Below are 8147 nucleotides of genomic sequence, written 5' to 3' on the forward strand. Positions count from 1 at the left end.
GAAACATATAGTTAAAACATTTACACACTAATTTATTAACATCTTATATCACTTTTTTCCATTTGGAGTCCTTCCAGAAATTGTGTATCTATGTATCACATACTTTAACTTTAACACAGACACAGGGTCGAGTTAGGTTTTGACTTCATGGATGATTTTCGTCAAACCGGATCCTCCCTGCACCTCTTGATTAGATTCAACAAAAAGAGGTGTTGTTTTGAGGTATTTATGCTGTAGAAATGAAAAGACGGAGGGGGTGAAAAAAAAAAAAAGAAGAGCTGGCCTGTATTAGTTTGAGCTGCACAAGTTGACACAAGTTCTTATTTTCCAGGAATTCGTTGCACAGTGGTGTGTAGAAGTCGGGCCAGCAGTCGTGTTTAAGACATGGAGAGGTAGGCCCAATGGGAGGAAAATGCCATGGGGCACTTGTCTCCTCCTGTCTCCCCTAGCTCCTTTCTCCTCTCCTCTCCTCTCCTCTCCTCTCCTCTCCTCTCCTCTCCTCTCTTTCCTTTAAGCTGTGCAGGCATTCACTGCCGCATGGGCAAAGCCAGAGAAAATAGACAAGTGAGCAGATAGATTTATTGTAGCATTGGTATAAATAGAGCTGCCTGTCGACATCTGTGTGCATGTGGCTGCATGTGTCTGTCTTTGTCAGTCAGTGTTTGTGTGTGTCCATGGGAGTGCGTGGCCAGGTTAGAATGGGTGTATTTTTCCATGTGTCCCTCTCAGAAAGAAATAGTGCCTGAGGAATGCAACATCGTCCCCGCTACAGATGAGTTTTGTCTCCACCTACGTTGACTGTTCTGTGCTTACACACAGAAACGCAGCCTCACACAAAGCGTTAATGAAGGGTTGCCACAGTAAATGGCTCTATAGTGTTACGCTGCAGACTGTAATTTCCATAGATCAATCAGATAAATAGAGTTCTGCAATCTCTTATCTCCTACAGTGGAGTCTTGGTGGTCCTCCTCCTTTTATTTACCATACATTTACAGTATGTGTGCGTTCGCCTGCAGAAAAACAACCGGAGATTATATAAAAATGAGAAATGACTGGGCCAGTATGGGGGAAATGAGCGACAAGGGAGCACAAATTAATGAATGGAGGAAAAAGGAAAGGAGGGTGAGGCTGAGAGGAAGATAACGAGAGAGAAAGAGACACAGAAAGAGAACTTAGAGGTAACCTGACACTATAATGCTCTTCCATTTGTGTGAACTCTCCTCCAATCCTCTATCAATCTAGCAGTGAGATGTTGCTTACACAAAGGGCACATCCAGAGATCAGCTCTGTGTGGGGTTTCATCTGATACCAATGACTGTAATTATAGGAGTGGGAGAGACAGACAGACAGAGAGAAACATGTTTAATACAAACCGTGAAATGAAGCAATCCCGCTCCTTTTACAGATGAAATATGCACTAAAAGTATAATTTATCATGCTTTTGAGATAGAGACATGCACATTTTTCACATTTGTGCACATCCGCATGAACCTCACACATACAACCTCGACTTTGGCTCAGGGTGTTTGGAAGAGACAGTGATCTTTAAGAGTTAATGCAGGCCCTGGAGGTGATGGCTCAGCGGCTGCCTAAGTTCCACAGCCCACCCAACAAGGCTGCTGCTGCTGCTAGGAGATTTAATAGTCCATTCTGTGCACATCAGTGCATCTCTGCCCTTTTAGGTACGGCTTGCCTCAGGCCCCTTCAGTAACATTTACTGTACAACAAAACACATCAGGAGTATTTGACTTATCTTGCACAAGGCTGTTCCCGAACACGAGGCGAGTCAAGTGCTAAGCCAGATAAATTACAGTGCAGATAAAGTCCAGCTAAAGTAGTTTCATTATAAAATGTTTTTTGGCAAAATGACTCTCCTCTATGAGGAATATACTGTATGAGAAAATATGAGTGCTGTTCTCAACGAACCTGTCATCATTGCAACACCCTGAAACAACACTTGCTGCCTTGAGAAACACTCATTGACCCACATTATTGTCGTGGGTGGATAAACATTGAGATGACCTCGCAGTGAATCCTATCTCAGACCGAATCTCCGTCTCTCTCTCTCTCTTTCTTCGTCACACACACACACACACACACACACACACAGTCTTACTTAACATTTTGTAATTTATCAAACTCCGGACCCCCACCCGCCCTCTCTCTCTTTAGCACAGAGACAATAAACAAGGTTGTTTGTACAACAAGAGTCATGGAATGGCTTGATGGGAAGCAGACAACCAGCTTGCTAAAGAGGCATGCACATGTGCACTGGCAACTTGGGATCAGTTTATAAAGCATCTCTTCCCATTCGCATGTTTCTCTAGGGGGGAGGATGAGGAGGGGAGCGATAATGTTTCAACACTCAACACAACCCTCCACCTCAGCTACAAGCGGCTGCAACAGTGTATTAGTAAAGACTCCAATCACTGTAACATACGTTTGACAGAGATCGTCCATTCATTTTTGTGTTTGAACACAAGATGGCGTCCTTGGAGAAGAAAGCTGATTTACTGTAATGCTGCACTTCCATTCTACCAGGCTACACTGAGAGGGCTCATGGCAATGATATCAATGACCCAAAAAAAGAATATTAAATATCTACTAAAGTGAATTAAACTAAAGTGAAATAAGTAAAACAAAGCATATTTGACATAATGAAAATAATGGATTAAAAGGAAACATGGCAGAAACACATGATTTGCCCTTAAAGGCATTTTAACTAAAGCTGCCCTTTGTTTGGCTTGGTTTCAATCACCTCAGATTTTCAGCCAATACAACCATATGTACAATATTTAGATTATGTTTGCTTGTCTTAGAGTGTGTGTGCATGTGCTTTACAGAGAAAGGCAGATTCTTATTGACATTTTCAGCTAAGTAACCCATATAATTGTCCAACTGTTCTTTATACGGTAATTTTGCTCTGAAGCTACGATAAGGCTTTGTAAACACATTCTTGGATCGGCTGCGCCTGCTACCTCGCATACTTCCCCCGTTGAATTACACACACACACGCACCCGAAAACACATATCTCAGAACTCACACACATAGACACTTGCACACAAACGGTTTGAGATAACAATAGCATGCACCATGTTGTAATCATCCCCAATTAGAGATACCCAGAGGTAAGTGAGGCGGTGAGGAAAAAAAGCACTTTCAAATCCTCAAAACAAAAAAGACTGGGTGAATGTGTCCGTGTGTGCATCCGTACATGTATTTGAATTTTGTATCTGTAAGTATTTATTTCTTAATCTATTATTCTTATTTGGTCTTTGTGCACAGCTGGGATGCGGCAAGTAGCGTCTCGGGTTGAGGCGATGTTTGTTTTTTTAGCTCAAGAGACAGTGGTTGGTTTGAACCCTGGGTAAGTGTCCATTTTGGTGAAGGAGCAATGAGGTTCTGCAAAGGTCGTGGACTGGGCTCAGATCCAGGACAGAGGCACATGGTATGCACCTTAGGGGACCTCATAAAAGTGTTTTTGACAGGATACTGAACCCCAAACTGTTTCCGTGACAAAAAAAGATTGAGATTGATGCCGTTTATTAAGATTTAAGAACAAAATAAGTGGAATGAGAGAAGTAAGCAAATTCTAAGCATTATTGTGACTGTTTTAAAATTCCATGTGAACTGTTTTTAAAATTAATAATTACTGTGGAAACTTTGGTTGAACTCAGCTCCTAAAATACGACTTTCACTTTCTCCATTTCCCAAAAATACAACCCAAGAAATATTTTCTTTTCCAATCACCAGAGGAAAAAAGAAAAAAGAAAAAAAAACACATGGAAGTTTTGCATCCCACTTTGGTGCCTGTTTTGTTAAAGGATCCTCAGCGAAGTTTTACCTCCCCTCGGGCATGTGTTCTCTGTGCATTCTGTGAATCGTTAGGATCATCCAAAATAAAGCCAGTTCTCACAGCCCTGGGATATTTTCATTCCCTGCAACGATGGGTTAATTGATTAGAACCACACCGCGGTCTCGGCATGGGGATTGCAACACAAATACAATACATGACAGTAAGAAACAACTTTGTGACAGTTCTAATAACATGCATGTGTTACTGGCACTGGAAGGTACAGCAAACATTTGATCTGCAGCCTAGTGTAGCATGTGTGGGTGTATGTTTTGAGAGAGCCATGCTCATTTACCTGCTCATTTAAAACTATGTCCCAATCGTGCTGTAAGATAAAGCCATGCAAAGTCATATTGTTGCTTCTGTCAAAGTGTGCTGTGTAAAAAGCAGTCAGAAGAAGAAAACAACATGAAGTTGAGTGTGTGTGTGTGTGCGCGTGTGTGTGAGTGTGTGTGTGTGTGCGTGTGTGTGTGTGTGTGTGTGTGTGTGTGTGTGGTGGGGGGGTGAGGAGAGCAAAACTGCTTTCACATGAGTACATTTTGTTCTTAACTTTCTCCTTTTTCAAAACCAACACTTCAATCATAAACGCCATTGATCTCGTATACTGATTGTTTATCTGGCAGCCCTGTCATTTGTCCCAGCTCCCTACGGTGTAATTGCACATCTGTCCCTTCCTCTGCACTGTTTGTCCTTCCCCGTCTGCTCCCCACATTTCACACAAAATCACTCGCAAAACATGTGTCCCCGCATGCAAAAACATACAAACACCCCGGCTTATTGACAGCCCCATGCACCCGCACTGTTTTTCTCCTCTCTCTGTCTCATAGACTCGCACAAACACACACACACAGGGCCAAGAATTTGCTTGTTAGAAGTTAGTTACTAGTGTTGAGCCTTGTAATTGACTAACCTCTGCTCTGCCGCGCTCTTCTCTGCTTTGCTCATTTTCGTCGGCTCAGTCCAAAACTCTCCAAGAAACATGAACTTCGCTTGAACTCCCTTCTCAGAGAGACACAGAGAGTGAGGGTGTGACAGACATAACTTCTGTCAGTTAATATGCTGCACAGTGTATTGTCACAGTGTTTTTGGCCCATGTGCTGAGAGGAGAGAGAGTGAGGTTCAGAAAGGCCAAGATGAGGGAGAAACGCAGATGAGGGATTTTGCAAAATAGCCTCAAGCTATCTTTAAATGACCGTATGTTGTAATTATTTCTGACCTCCTATCATAAATCCTATCACTGTACCTTCTACTTAATTCAGGATGTATGAGATCCCAGGTTGAGAGTAACAGTGGTTAGGGTTCATGATGGTCCTGTGCGTGCATTAAATGGTGAAAGTAACCATGACACCCGCTCTGCTATTTCTGCAACAATGAAGTCAATCTTAAAAAGTTCATGGCAATAAAGGGGGGGGGGGCACTCCAAACTAATGGAAGCTCATTACTGTTCTGTATAAAATGCACCAAAGTCATAGCACAATGAGAACCCTCTACAGTGTAAAGGGCAGTAATATACTCCATCTCCATTTATACAACACCACTGACTTTACAAGTGTGAAAGATGTAATCAAACCAAAGTTACCATGGTTTTCAACTGAGCATGAAAGCAGCACTGCAGCTGAACTTTGTAGTTAAGAGGACAGAAATGATCAGGCCGCTGTGTATAACGAAGAGTGATTTTTGAAAAACAGTTTTAACCCAGTTTAAACCAATTTCACATTTTAACATTCACATAACATTTACTAAGAGTAAGACGAGAAGATCAATGCCACTCTCATGTCTGTATGCTGAGCATGAAGCTACAGCCACCAGCTGATTAGTTAAGTTTAACACAAAGACAGGAAATGGACATCTAAAGCTCACAAATGAATCTACTACATCTTGTTTATCTAAACTGTATACAACTAAAGCCATATTAAACTATAGCAGCTGTTTCCAGTCTTTGTGCTAAGCTAAGCTAAGCTAAGCTAATAGGCTACCGATGATAGTTTCATATTTGGCAAAAAGACATGACAACCTTCTCATCTAATGCCTGAAAACAAATAAGCGTGTTTCCCAATATGTTGCACTACTCCTTTGATATACCCATTAGTCCACTTTAATATGTGACCATTATTGTGTCTACAGTGGGTAGCCTACTAAGCTTAAAAGTGTATCTCAAAATGTTCTCATTTTTTTAATAATATGAAAAAAGGCCAGTATCTTGCTCTTTTTTTTTTAACACATGATCTACATTTGCACTCTACAAGTTACAAAGCATTTACTATTTAATAGTGAGAGACTTTAGGACAAGGCCACATGACAATTCCAGTTTTACCATTTAATGTATAAAGGCCTGAAGACACACGTGAACCTAAAATTTTAAAAGTGGATTTAAAAGCTGAAGATAAACTCCTATATTTCAGTGTATTCCAGTACAGCATTAAATCTCTGCTGTTCCCTTATACTACCACACTAAAAGTTAACAGTCTGACTACACAAGACCATAGACTACATATTCATAAATACAGTATGACCTAATGTGTTTACATGGCACTCGCCACTAGACTGTGAAAACTTAGCTCGGCCGTGTCTCTCCCTGCAGGACAATAAAGTTTCAATTGAACCAGACACTGCAACTCGACAAAAATACCGACACTATTGGGAAAACTCTGTGTTTTAGTTTATTATTGAATTAAATGTTCAGCAGGTTCATATTTCGTGTAGCGGAGCGGGTGAGAGCGAGCAGTGTAAGATAAAAATAATAAAAGTTTTCAAGGGCCACAGGAAAATCATATTAAAACAAAAACTTTTCAGCTCAAAATAGGGAACTATGAAATGAACCTGGCATGAGCATTTAACAAAAATAAATTCTTTATGTCTCTAGGCACAGGAGTCAAGTTGATCTGAGACTAGCACTGAAATGTTTCCCACATCATTGTTAATGAATGTAACTGAACAAGAACATACTCTCCAGTGAAGAATGGGAAACAATTAAAGGTGTGTGTCTGTGTGTGTGTGTGTGTGTGTGTGTGTGTGTGTGTGTGTGTGTGTGTATGTATGTGTGTGTGTGAGAGAGAGAGAGAGGAGAGAGAGAGAGAGAGAGAGAGAGAGAGAGAGAGAGAGAGAGAAGGAGAAACACACAAAAAGAGACAGAGAGACATGGCAGACCTATCTCCTTGGCAGAGGGCTGCAGTCCAGATGGAAGTTGTGTGTATTATGTGTCTGCGTGTGCTTGAGTGTGTGCACGATATCCTTTTTCATTATGAATAATGTGCGATAGGTCCATAGCATGAATATGTAATGTATGTGTAAAAAAGTGTTGTTGCCTGCTGGGACTTACATTTGTCATTTTAATAAAAAAAAAAAAAAAAAAAAAAAAAAAATGAGGCCCCATAAGTCATTACCCCTGAAATGTTTTGTAACAAGAACCTGCTGAGGTTTATAGCTCCTCAACATACACTCACTTAATAATAGGTAAATCATTTGACGTCAGTGACAGTACAAACTTGACATTTCTGACTTTTGATTTGTGGATCGCAATGGAGCTAGCTCAAGTTTGATAACATTAGCTAGGCTTCCTCTAGCCATGATATGCAACGGGTCATACCTGACCAAGTAAGGCTGTAGCTCTGACTGTGCTGAACAGAGTAAAGGCTGTGTCTGCTTGTAGATTCAACTTTCCTTTTTAAAGAGGAGATATGTTTTATTTCTTCTCTCAAAAGTTACGTACTCTTGCTTTAAGTTGCATATTTGAGTTTTTATCTCTTTTTTTTTATCATAATTTTGACTGGCTGAGTCTAAATTTTGACTTTCCATTAGCATTTTGAGCTTTATCATGATTAACTACTTCTTTTAATTTTTTTCTGGGTGGAAATCCGTATCGTCCAGACTGTTTTACTGTAAAGGGAAAACCTCCTTTACCACCTTTTATAATTTGGTTTACATGATTGCTTCACTGTGTCACAGTCAAGGTCCCTTCTGCTGCTGTTTCTGATTCTCCAAGTGGAGAGAGGGGAGTGATGTATGAGTCATGTTTATAAGGAACTGTGATTCACAAAGTAATGTTATTATCAGTCATGATGGGAGCAAGCGAAACAGAAAGATCGGGATGACAGCAACACATCCCGCAATAGAACTGAACTCAGTGTCAGAAAAACCATTAAATCTACTAACAAGCCTGCTCTCCTTACATGCCTTGAAATAATTAAGCGCAATGTTGTCCCTTCCAAATCCTCAAGATCAGGGTGCTGTGATAAATCCCTCTGGGAGAAAATTTGATGTGGGATTGTTTCCCTGATCTTCTAAATTTGTGTA

The sequence above is a fragment of the Seriola lalandi genome, unplaced genomic scaffold (assembly GCF_002814215.2).
Source record: "Seriola lalandi dorsalis isolate HSWRI2012SDOR001 ecotype SW California unplaced genomic scaffold, Sedor1 jcf7180002054758, whole genome shotgun sequence".
Lineage (NCBI taxonomy): Eukaryota > Metazoa > Chordata > Actinopteri > Carangiformes > Carangidae > Seriola > Seriola lalandi.